Genomic DNA, 6,000 nt, shown 5'->3' on the forward strand with positions numbered 1-6,000 from the left:
ACAAGGTCATGAGTTTTCTCATTAGCTTCTCATTGTGAAGCCTGGTGGTGGTGGGGAGCATGGGGGAGGGGTGGATTCCTTTGTGTTGATGTCACAGGAAGAGGAAGCTACTTTGAAAGTAACTCTTTGAAACAGTCCCCTGTGTTCCATAAGAATGGCCTGCCCCCTGACTGCATATTTATGATTTATATACATAGCAGTGTCTGATGGTTCTGGTAGCACTTTGGGTTAGGTGTTAGACTGTTGACCACAAGGTTTGTAACTCAAAAACACCAGCCACAATGTAGAGAAAGAGGAGGCTGTCCACTCCCTTAAAGATTTACCTCCTGGAAATCCCAATATAGGGTTGGTAGGACTTAGACTTATCTCAATGGCAGTGATGGATGTTTGACGAACTGGTGTCCAGGGGATGCAATACTTGACTGCTCACTGAGAGGCTGATAGTTCATTCAAATCGACCAGCCCTTTGAGGGGAGAAAGATGTCCCAGTGTGCTTCTGCCAAGAATATAGCTTAGGAAAGTGTATTGGGCTGTCCTACTTTATCACTTTGGCTCACTTAGAGAAACTCAATCAACATGACCCCTTTAGCTTCCACAAAACAGTAGCTTCAAGAGATGACCCCTGTGTTAGGCCAGGTTGACTAGAGAAACAAATCCAGAGACATCCATATGTGTGTAAGAGAGAATTTTTATATCAGAGAACAATTGTATATTGAGAAAACATCCCAGCCCAGTGTGGATCAACCTCATAATTCTGATATGAGTCCATAAGTACAGTACTAATCCATAAATACCTCTTTAGACTCACACAGCACATGCAATGATGCATGATGCTCTTCCAGCTCTCTGGGTATCTCAACAGCTATTTATCTGCATTGCACCTCCAAATCAGGTATTCAAGCTGTGTCCTGATTGTCAGGCTACACTCCACCTCTTCACTCTTAATACCCTCAAGTTGACAGAGATTATGTAACTTCCACAACCTCTCTGCTTTTAACATTATTGACCCAGCAGATCTTCTTGGGAATTACTATATTGATTGGTGGTTTATTTGTTTTTTCCCCTGAAGGCACTCTCCAAGTCAAGTGTACTGAGAGCCGTGGTCTGCAGCCATCTACTGATCACAGAGAGGTGTTTAAACATATTTGGTTTGTAATAAACCTGTGCATGAACTGGAATCTTAGTAGAACAAAATTTTTGGCTTACCTTTGTATATATTATTTTCATTTATTTAGTGCAATTGAGATTACTTTATGTTTTTGCCTATAATCCATCCTTAATATTAGGTGATTTTAAAAACTTTAAAAATTATTTCATCTTCATACATGATTAATTTCCTCTAATATGGTGAATGGCAAGATGTGCATGTGACCTCTTCTCAGCAAGCTATGTATAAGTCATGATAGCATCAGGAGAAAAAAATAACTTCAGATTCTTGGTTTTGTTGGTAGTGGTGCCTCACACTGTTTGTCTTGCTTTTTATCTGGTCCATTATTACTCTATTTTCCTTGATTTTCATATGACAACTGATGATTTCTAGCTTTAATCAAAGTCAAATATTCTCTTTTTGTGAGCTATATAAACTCTCTTCATTGTAGATATTGGTTTTATAGATGTCTTCATGATTTTATATGTAAAGTATTCTCAGGATATCTACTACAGCTTTGTATTGAACAATTCTACTTTTCAGTTTGGAAACTAGGTATAACAATGAGAATAACAGTCTAAATCCCTACCCATTTTTTTCATGTCATATTTCAGAAAAAAACACTACACATATATAATATATATGGAAAACAAAATGCACTTCTTAAAGTAGCTACTGGTTTTTGGTCTTGGGAAGGCAATGGATATGAGAACAAAGACTATCTTATAATAGAAAGAAAAATCTTTTTCACTAAATCTCCATGGCTCCATTTAAAAGAACATAGGAGCTCAAATATACAGATTTTCACTGACTAATAGATAGCAATTAAAGAAATTAAAATAATAGTGAATTTAATTGGCACACTCATGCTAAATAAATGAATGAATTCATCCATAATGCCCCACTTAGAGAAGAAAAAGCAAAAAGAGGGAGAGAGATAATTAAAATGAAACGTTAAAAAATACGAAAGTAATACCATTGTAATATCCCAAACTGAAATGTTCTATATATTTTAACTCTTCTATACAATTTCAGAGTAGCTGGATTATATGAAAACAAATGTTGCATCAGGATTAGAAGGAAGTTTATTAATAACTTGTGATATGCAGATGATATAGCATTTCTTGCTTGAACGTGAAGCTGGCTTGAAACACTTGCTGATGAAGATCAAGATTTGTAGCCTTCAGTATGGGTCACAGCTTAAAGAAGACTAAAATCCTCACAACCGGACAAATAGGTAACATCATGATAAATGAAGAAGAGGTTGACGTTGTCAAGCATTTTGTCTTCTTGAATCCACAATCAATTCTCATGGAAGAAGAGTTAAAAGCTCAAAAGATGTGGTATATTAGGTAAATATGTTGCATGAGACCTCTTTAAGTATTGAAAAGCAAGTATGTTACTTTGGGTACCTAAAGTGTGCCTGTCAAGCTAGGGCATTTTCTTTCGCCTCATATACATGTGCAGGTTGGATGTTGAATAAACAAGACTGAGTACAAATCGGTGCATTTGAAATCTGGTGCTGGAGAAGAATCTTGAATGTACCATGGACTGCCAGAATAATAAACAAATCCATCTTCAAAGAAGTATGGCAGAGTGCTCCTCGGAGGCCAGGATTACATATTTCTGATGTTCTGTCAGGAGAGACCAGTCCCTGGAGAAGAACATCATGCTTAGTAAAATGGAGGCACAGCGAAAGAGAAGACCTTCAAGGAGATGGATTGACGTAGTGGCTGAACAATGGCTCAGGAATAGGAACACCTGTGAACATGGTGAACAATCATGCAGTGCTTTGGTCTCATGCCCAGAGGGTCTCTATGGGTTGGAACCGACTAGATGGCACCCCCAAAAAACCCACATACAATTTTGCATTGTTTCCTATCCCAAATTTTTTTGATTTTTTCTAGATCTTTAATTGTATTAAAATTAAAGCTTGAATTATCATTTGTAATTTCTTTTTTATTATTCATGTTGCAGCAAATGCAAACATCTACATAGCTATTTTCATTAAGTAAACTTGCACCCACTTGTGTGGTATATAGTCTGTGCTGATGGGGAACAGCTGAATATCAGATAGCAAACCATTTCCATGTCAATGTGCTTTTTGAAATGTGTTAAAGTTTTAATAGGGTTGTCAGAGATAGACAGTAGTAAAGGTGTGCTGATATTAACTTAGAAAATATTTCAATCTAAGAGATAGTATAACTTTGCTCTGTATAAAATTAGTGTTAGCTTTTATAACTGATAAACTTTAGTGAAAGACAGTATTCATGAGCTTCATTTGACATAATGAATATTGGTTTATGAAAGACAAATTTTACAAAAATGCAGTTGGATAATATAGTTGAAACGGTTTTATTAAAATGACAAGGATAACTAGTTAACCCTCTCCCTTTTTGTACTTAAGTATCCCTGAAAGTTGTCTCCCAAATTAATGAACTACTTAATGGCTGTTTCCATTTAATTTCATGAAACACTTGTACATTCTTAAAGGGACACAAAATAAATTTTTATGTTTATCCAAATTTCAATAGCAGTATAACATTTTACACTTTTAATTTTCTTTTTATTATTTGTTATATTTGCGAATCTTGACTCCATTAATCTTTCATATTATGAAATAATTCATACACAGAAAATGAACGCTGTTAAACCTGGTAGTAACATTAAAGTCTTTGCTACAGAGAAAATGAAAATGCTGTAAGTTTTCAGCAAAAAATTAAAAACAAAAGTAAAATATGCATAACGCCTCCACAAATGATAAGTCTCTAGCAAAGCATGTTCTTACTTCTCAGCAGACTATTTTGAATTGTGTTTTATGAACAAGCTCCACAATGCATCCTGTATTCATATTTCCCCAGTGATGCAATAGCATGCTTCTGAGGTATCTCTGCCATTATCTTATTAAGAACTAGTGATCTTTTCACAAATTTTGAAGAAAAATAAATATGATTCAATTTTAAGCATATAATAAAATTAATAACACTGTAATATTAAATTTTAATTAAACTGTATTATCTGTGTTAAGAAACCAACTGATGCTATAAATAGTAGTAAAATGATTCAATATAAAGATGATAAAATTTTGATCAAGAAGCCACAGCTATTCTGTGAAGAGAACAAAAAATATATATTTATCAAGTGAGTGATAGGTATAAAGGCTTCAGAAATTAAGAGCGGGGAGACCCTTCCGGATTGGTATGAATAGGACTTTGCCCGGTGATAACAACTGAACAGACATGGGGATGGGGAAGACAGTAAGGAAAACTAAACAAAACAATTGAACAGACAGAATGACTGAGAAGGGAAAGTCATGGTGGGATTGTAGGTTATGAAAAAGAATTGGACAATTTTTAGGTGTTTTAAGGTGAAAAATAGAATATCTGCCACAAAAAGTTTTACCAGCTTTAATCTATGTAAGTGTGTGTGTATTTCATTGTAATTATACTTGCATAGCATATTTGGTGAAAAGAGCAGCATATGAGTTCTGGGGGAAATGGACTAAGGCCAAATTATTCATAAATTACACACTGAGAAATTTGTTATTTTTAATAGATAATTGGGCTACATGAATGGTTTAAAGTTTTATTAAAGAAATATCTGATAGAATGGAATAGATAAAGAAGGTTAAAGACATAAATGATTGTAATAAATGAGCTAAAAAGCATAAATCTGGATTTTGGTAAACGACTCCTTGCCAGCAAGTTGATTCCAATTCATGACAACTCTGTATAGAGCATCTGACTGAGTCTGTGAATCTTCAGAGAAGCAGAAAGTATCATCTTTCGCCATTGGAGCCGCTGTGGGTTTGAACCACCCACTTCAAGGTTAGCTATCCAATGCTTATCTGAGAGCCCCACCAGAGAACACGCAAAACCATCATGTCAATTCTTAGCCATAGTGGCACTGTAGCACAGTGTAGAACTCTGATTTGCGGTTTCTGAGACTATAGATTTTTAGGGAATAGAAATTCTCATCTTTCTTCTACAGAGTGGCTGGTGGCACTACATGCTAGAGGGTGGATGCTCTGAACATTGGACAGAAAGTGGAAATAAAGGAAGCCAAGAGAACAAAATATTTACTGGCTTTCAGAAAGAATAAAAAGATGGAACAAATACGACTTCACATTTTGACAGGGTAATGCTATGAAGCAGTTGTCCTCTTATCTTATAGGACATTTATAAATGGGTCTTCTAGACAGCACACCGTAATAACCACTCAATTGTGGGTCCTTCAAAGTTCAAGAAAAAAAGGAATAATAAAGTGCTATTTTATTGTGTTATTTTTAAAAATGATCTCACTTTACCCTGCTGCCGTCCAGCTGATTCAGAAGCAAAGCTACTCTGCAGGATGGAGGAGAAGTGCCCCCTATCATTTCTTTAAGGAATCTGATTGTCACATCTTTGAATCATCTTTTTTGTTTTTCTTTCATTGGCAGCCAGCTGCTTAACCACTGCACTACCAGGGCTCCGGTCATGAAAATGTATAGTTATCAACTATAAATTGAATGTATTATATTTACTTTAGGGTACTACCATCAAACTCCTATCAATAATGCATTGCTGCTGTTGTTAGGTGACCGTGAGTTGGTTCCCACACAACAGAAACACCTCACAGGTGCTTTTACGTTTGTCCCTATTGTTGCAGCCTCTGTATCAATCCGTCTAGTCAAGGGCGTTCCTAAGCTTTGCTACCCCTCCACCTTACCAAGCATGACATCCTTCTGCGAAGATTGGCTGCTGAGATTATGCCCAAAGTACAGAAGTTGACGTCTTGCCATGCTTTTCTCTAAAAGGGGAATTACGGTACTAATTTTTCCAAGTATATATGTTTTAGGCAGCCCTTTGTACTTT

This window comes from Tenrec ecaudatus, chromosome 1, assembly GCF_050624435.1.
Source record: "Tenrec ecaudatus isolate mTenEca1 chromosome 1, mTenEca1.hap1, whole genome shotgun sequence".
Lineage (NCBI taxonomy): Eukaryota > Metazoa > Chordata > Mammalia > Afrosoricida > Tenrecidae > Tenrec > Tenrec ecaudatus.